Raw genomic sequence first — 7,432 nt, 5'->3', positions numbered from 1 at the left:
TGGACAAAAATGTTTTAATAAATAAAGGAAGTTACATATTTGTCCTCCAAAAAAACCAGTCCAAGAATACATTTCCGAGTCCACATGTCTCCATCCATTTCATGCAATCCAAAATCAGTTCGGACCTGAACATGGCAGCCAAAACTGATTCTCAACCAAACAAAATGGGTTAAAAGAAACATTAATTACTCTCTCTTTCATCCATGCTAACAGTGAATTCCGGAAAGTGAACACAATGTTAGTTATATTTTGATGATTGAAGTATATAAATACATTATAAAACAATTGAAATATCACTTTGTAATTAAATTTATGTACTTTGTTTTGAAAGTTTTTAAAGGCTGTACTTGTTAAATATTTTTAAGTAGTCACATATTATTATCAAATATTTATAAAAGAAAATTTAACGATGAAAATATGTTACAAAATTTTCATATACATTAAACATTTGATGAATTATGAAAGAAAAATTGAAAAATAATATTTTTAAATAGCATTGATAATGGAAAAAACGTGAATTGGTGATTCTTAAGCAAACAATAATCATAACTACTTTTTAATATTTAAATAATATTAATATTTAATTATCGTTAATAAATTTTATTCAAATATTTTTTAATAAATAAAATTATTAGTAAAAGAAACATTAACTATTGATTAATTATTCAAAATTTAATTTTATAAAATCATATTTTTTATTTAGAGTCACGAGATTGATGCTATTTTTAAAAATATTAATTTTTTAAAGTTTACTTTTTTTGTAATTAGTTTATTTTTCACTAAATTGATTTATATTATATTTTACATTAATTTTTTTATTTAATTTAAATTTGGAAAAGTTGTTTTTAAATAATTAAATTTAAAAATAAGAAGCAAAATAAAACATTATCGTGAACATCTATGAAAAATTGTAAATATTTAAAAAGATAAATAATGAGACATATTCTTTTAGCCAAAAACACTAGTTATACCTGTCCTGTTTTCATTCAGGATTGCATACATGTTATATTTTCAATGTATAAGCCCCTATTGATGTGACAATATTACTAACAAGGGAATTGATACGTTAAATTGTCGCACCAAATCCTACAAACTTTTTCTTTCTACTACCCATAAGGCAAAACAAAATAAATAAATAAAGAGATAATGTGACTATTGAAATCGTTACTCATTAAGAAGTTTGTGTTCTTCCAAAAAATTTGGTGCCCAAGATCAATGTGTGACCTATTGGAGACTTTGTTTTCCTTTAATATGAAAAACCCAAATATTAACAGATTCCAACTTCCATAGTTCCATTTATTGATGCTATTTAAAAAATATCTTTGCATTTAATTCCAGGGACCTGTAATTTTTTTTCTTATAGTTAAAATTTCAATAACATATTCCCCCCTATTATACCTTATCCCTTACACTATTTTACACATATTTATTGCGGAGAAAGAAATGAGTAAAACAATTTACACATGTGTTTTATCCAAAATAACCTTAAATAAAGAATAAAGAATCCAAGCATAGCAATTGGCAGTGGCATTACCGGGGTTTCAAGAGAGCTTTTGACCAAAGTTTCTAATGAAAAAAAATATAAACTGAATGTGAAGACTCCAATGGTTCCTTAAAATTGAATAGTGTTGTAATTAAAAAGATTAAGAGGGTATTGTAGTAAGATTTAGAACTATTTATGTCACTTTTCGACCTAAAGTGAGCTTTCTCGCATTAAGGAGCTAAATAGTTTGCTTAAATGAAAAATTCGATAGCTCAATACATGGTCATTTATTTCACTAAAAATAAAAAACAGAATAATCGCTCCCATTGCTGGGTGAATTAACAATAATAACGACAGAAAAAGAATTATAGAGGAATATTTACAGATTTGCAACCGTACCAAACTATGAGAAACAAAACTTGACCCTCACGATATTGAATAGAGCATACCTTCTTAAAAACAGTTAATCTGCTTAAGTACCATACCTGGGCCATTGAATATTATTAATATAAGCATGTACATCCCTGAAATCAAGAAATAAACTGAGTTAAATAAATTTTGCTTATAGGATTATTTATACTACGAGCATAGTAAGCCAATTTTGGTTTTAAATGTGTAAAAACATACCATGCAGGCTTCTACAAATTGGAATGAAAAAGAATGGACTGGGAGTAACTAAATTTGAATAGAGATTCTATTCTGTTGTTTCAGAGGCCTCGTCCAACCCAAAGTTTGGGAGGAGGGGAATCAAGAGGGTGAAGAAAAATCAGAGTATTGGTTGAATAGGATGACATAGAATCCGTCATGTTCCATTCCATTATTTTTAGTATTAAGAAGCGTATTGGTAAACAGTGCCCTTTGAACAATGGTTAAGGAACATCTACTTTTCACCCTATTAAAGGCTTATAAATACTTCGCAAATAAAGTACAAAATGTTATTGCGTTTTCAAATTTCTGTATAATACATGTTTTTGAGTTCATTAAATATTTCTACTTTTCCTTCCTTAATCAAACACCCTAGAGATGCCCGCTAGCATTTCGTTTTAAGAAATCCAAACAGCATAGTTAATGTCATTTAATTTAAATCCTTTCTACCAATTCAAACAGCTTAAAGATCCCGTGCTTTCACTTCAAATAGATTCAATGCCAATTCACATTTCTAGTATGTGAAGAGGTGTCTATGAAAGAACATAATAAATATAGGGCTTTCCATGAACTTAATATATGGGATTGAGTGATAACCCTCGTGTCCATATTTTTTCTCTTGAAACCAGGTAGACTTTTCAATTTAACATGAAACTTAATTACACTCAATAATTAATAACAAATACTTAAACCATGAAAACAAAAAACAAGTAATTAAACAAAAATAGTCCATTTTAAATATTACCTTCAGACAAGGCAACCCGAGCAACAGTGTGACAGCCGTCTCACGATGGCTAACTAGTAGATGAAGCAATGTACAACGGAGGAGGAGAATCAACATACTCGGATGTTGATGATCTGTTGGGGTCTTCTGGAGGTCTTGACCCATCTAATGCTGTAACTTTAGCACTGCTAGAAGGTATGGAGAAACTTCGAGCCATTGCTGAAGGAGGCATTGGCAAGGGAGATGCTGCATTTGATGTAACCAAATTATTTCGAGCAGAAAGCTGGTGACCTCGGGACACCAATGGACCTGAATGACCCACCAAACCTAAAAGCTTAGAATTGGTTGCGGAAATGGTTGGAGGCCTTGGAAGTTCATGAAGCTCATTTATTTTTGGTGAAGATGAAAGAGGGGGAGAAGCACTAGGAGATACTTTTGGAGATGATGATGTTGGAAACTGAGGAATTGATGTCCGTAAAAGAGGTCCAGAAAACAACTGGACACTCTCTACGGAAACAGGCTTGGTTGGCCAAGCATTACTTACCAATGGACCAGAAAAGGCTTGTCTTTTAATCTTTTTAGAGTAAGCAGTAACAAAGTCATGATTTGAGGATAAATTACCATCAATTAAAGGAGGTGGCAATCTAGTGTACGCAGTATTGGTATTACTCTCCTTGACTACAGACTGCGCAGTCCTAACATTCGGACCAGAAAATGCCCCATCCCCAGAAGTTTTTCCATATTTCTTCTGTTCCAGTGGGGATGAATGCCACAAATTCTTCATAGGCTCATCTAAATTTGCCTTTATTTTGGAAGGTACTTGCTTACTTGATGTCGGAGATACGGAACTCTTTGCATCAACTGGTGTAGGCAGCACATATGAATTGAACTTCCGTGATAAAGTTGGCCGCATCTGTCTCAACCTTTCTCTAGAATCACATTTATCATCAGCTAAAAGTGGGGCAGATTGGCTCGCTGACCTAGCCCTGAAGGAGAATGAATTCCTGCGAAGCTTATCCAAGTTTTCCTACACATTAAACAACACGCATATTTATAAGAGTTCAAAAATTTTAGATTATGAGGAGATTAACGAATCTCGCTTCAAATGCATCAAGAGGCCTCCACTTGGGTCATATATATCACTCTGTGTAGTATTTCCAGTCCTAAATCCCGTGAGGTTTTTGTTTTTCCCTACCTTTGCTTTTATGGGTTGAAGAAGCATGCATGACTCAACATTTCAAAAAGAGAGTAATTGGGCCAACCTAAGCTTTTTATAGACAAAAAATAAAACCAGAAGTATGGATATGATCCAAAAAATTGAAAATCATAAGGTCAGTGTACAACTTTCATATAAACTATATGGATAGACAAGAGATATTGATATTCCAGGTTATATTCTGGATTTTCTTAGTTCTTAATCCACCCTTCCAGTTTTCATCCAAACCGAATTAGTTGTGTACACAAAAACAATAAAATTACATTTGAAAACAAATATTACAGATGAAAAGTTCCTGCACATAAGAACATCACTTAGGCTTTAAAACCACAACTGCTGGGAATGAAAATAGAGGGGAGAGAATATGGGGAGTGTATAGCAGGAGGAATACGAAATTCCGTGAGAGGTTTAGGTGGGATGTAAGGTGGATAGGGGGCCTACTTCCCATCATCACACCCGACATCTATCACTAATTGTGTGCTCAATGAATTCCTACTCATATTGATGCAGGTTTGCTGGACTGGTTGCTCAATCATGGTAATGTTCATTTCTCAATGTGATTGACTTTTTCTAGTTTCGAAAGGTAGTTTGAGTTGTTTAATGTAGAAACATCTTGATCATGTTCATTTCTCAATGTGATTGAAATATTCAAAAGACGTTAAAAGACAATACTAATTTTTCTAGTTTCGAAAGGCAGTCACCTTCTTTGAGTTGTCTAATGTAGAAACATCTTGCTCGTGTTCATTTTGTGTATAGTCAAAACTCAGCTCCCCATCATCATTCTGATCATGGCTGTCACCATCTTCATCCTCATCCTCATCTTCATCTTCATCTTCGTCCTCGTCCTCCCCTTCAATACCAATGAAGTGGTAATCAATGTGATGTTGTTCTGTTACTAATTTTACGTGCGGCTCTGCTGTCTCAAGAGATTTAACTGCTGTCTTGAAGAAACACAACTGTTTCGGGGGATAAAGGAGGCAGTATCAAAGGAAAGAAATATTAAAAATGAATAACTCTCCCACATCTGAAAAATAAATGTTGGGAACAAGCAAAACCTGAGCTGCATGGTGACGTGCTGCCTGTGTTAGAAGGCTCCACGATTGACCTTGCTTCAGAGATTTCAAGCGGAAAACAAATAAGGTGGCCTCCTCATCATATTCATCACGAGCAATTTGTAACTGCTGCAAGGAAATAGTCTCTGCTCTTCCGCTTCTAGACCTACCTCTTTCTCTATATCTTGTTAACATGGACTCATATACAACTCTGCAGATTATAGACCGAAAAGATAAGACGCGAATCACATCCAAAAACAATTATATCCAATACAACACGCCAAACCTTTTTTCGTCACAATGTCTCTTCATCTCCTGTTTCAACGTGAAGGAAAAAATAAATAATAAATAAGCATTTGCAAAAGGAATAGAGCAAGATATGGTAAATTCGACAAATAAGCGAGGAATGTTGTTGGGATATAAGGTTGGGTTGGAGGTGAAGGTAGAGAAAGGTGGTCGGAGGTTGGAGTACCCACTAAGATAAAACTAACATATTAAATTTGTCGGAAAGAAAAGAAGCTAGGAATCTTTTTTGGATGAAATATAATCATTGAAATAATTGTGTTGATGGGCGTACTGTAAGGGAGTTAAAAAGGGTGGTAATATTAAGAAGCAAATAAAGAAGGGTACTCAAAACATGAATGGAGGAGATAAAGATTGGATTAAATAGAAGAAACCTCAACAATTCGAAGTTCATTGAGAAGAGAATCCGAGGGAACGGTAATTGTCTGGGTAATATGAGAGCGCTGAAATTGCAAAAAGGGAAAAAGGATTAGAAAAGCAAAGAGAGAGATAGTTGAAGATTTAGGTTAGCAGTGAATGAGTAGGGACTGACATATTTATCAATGAGCTTCTGGAGTTGAAACTGCATTTTACCGAGCATTATGAGAACTTTGCCTGCATGAGAGCATCAAATCAAAAATAGCAAGAGAGAGAGGAAGTCAGTTGGTAGTTGGGTATGATGAGTGAGTTTTGTAGTGTAGGAGAGATAAGAGCATAGTACCGCTTTCTTCATCGTCATGCAAGGCGGTGTTCTGAAGAAGGCAAGAGCCCAATTCTCCCAAGGACTCTGAGAATTCTGGAAGAGAAGAAAGTTTCCATAATTGATCTGTCTTAAAAAAAAAAATAGAAAGGAATAGGAACAGGAGATACCATACCATAAGCACTGTTGGCGGCAGCGGCAGCCGCGGAAAGCAAGCTATCGTAGCAGTCTCTCATGTCTTCCATGTCCTGAAGTGGAAAAAGAGATGAGTATGAATATGAATTAGAAATTGAACCCTAAAATTAAAATTGAAAGGAAAGAAAAGAAAAACCTGGGTAGCCTGAGCGAGGTCCTCTAACTGGGACAAAGGCAGAATGTTAGAGCGGTCACGATGGTGGTGATGCTTCTCTAACGTCAGAACTCCCAACTTTCTCAGAGACCTCTTCATCTTTTACGCAAAGGAATGGATCAGAGGACCGCGACTTCGCTCTCTATCTCTCTCTATCTCTCTCTGCGTCTGATGAATGAATGGTAAGTCAGTGAGGGAGGTAACTGCATAACAAGTTGAGCTGAGCTGAGCTGAGCTCCCAAATTCCAAATCCAATTAACAAACTCTTATTACTATTTCTTTCTTTCTTGGCTTTTTCCTTTTCTCTCCCGCGTTTCAACACAATTTCTTTATTAAACCTAATCTTCCTCCTACATTCCAACACATCCAGCATTTAATTAACAAATATATAATTAAATAAATGTTTTTAACATCTGAACTAATTTTGCATTCGCATAGTTTTGTATGGTCAATGAGAGTATAATTGGAGATGTAATAGTGTGGGCGAAATCATCCCCGAAATGTTTGACCGTTTACAAAAGAAAACAAAATATTAAGTTCAAAGCAGTTTCGAGAATAGAAGACCAGACCATGATTCCTGAAGGGAACAAAGAAAAATAAGCCTTTCATTTTATTTTTTTTGTCAACAAAACGTGTTTCCTGACGTGAATCGCAAGTCATTTACTTTCAATATTCCTGTTCATTTTTATTTTAGTTTTAAGATTTTTTTTTCAATTTTAGTTAAAATTATTTTTTTTTTCAAAATTTTAATTAAACTATTTTTAATTTTAAAAATTTTATTTTTAATTAAATTTTGTAAAATTTATTTCACAAATTAAATGTATCTCATAATAATATTTAAATTATTTATACTTCAATATTAGTTAAAGAACACAATTGATCACTGATAAATTTAACAAAATTTAATTAAAAAAAATTAAGTTCAAATAATATTAAAAATGAAATATTAAATTAATTTTTAAAAGTTAAGAAAAAATCTAT

General features: G+C 33.4%; 1 non-coding gene across 1 annotated transcript; it reads right to left on the bottom strand.

Moving 5' to 3' along the window:
- Positions 1-1,713: 1,713 nt before the first annotated feature.
- On the bottom strand, positions 1,714-6,960 carry LOC106772534. Its single transcript, XR_002669528.1, has 11 exons — positions 6,725-6,960; positions 6,434-6,619; positions 6,278-6,350; positions 6,124-6,198; positions 5,956-6,017; positions 5,798-5,866; positions 5,407-5,435; positions 5,124-5,331; positions 4,770-5,024; positions 2,874-3,879; positions 1,714-2,007 (listed from the first exon to the last, which is right to left on the bottom strand). It is a non-coding gene; the product is annotated as an uncharacterized protein At2g33490 (transcript).
- Positions 6,961-7,432: the final 472 nt, after the last annotated feature.

Source organism: Vigna radiata, chromosome 8 (assembly GCF_000741045.1).
Source record: "Vigna radiata var. radiata cultivar VC1973A chromosome 8, Vradiata_ver6, whole genome shotgun sequence".
NCBI lineage: Eukaryota > Viridiplantae > Streptophyta > Magnoliopsida > Fabales > Fabaceae > Vigna > Vigna radiata.
Note: the sequence above shows the minus strand (reverse complement) of the source record. Positions and strands in the feature narration are given on the sequence as shown.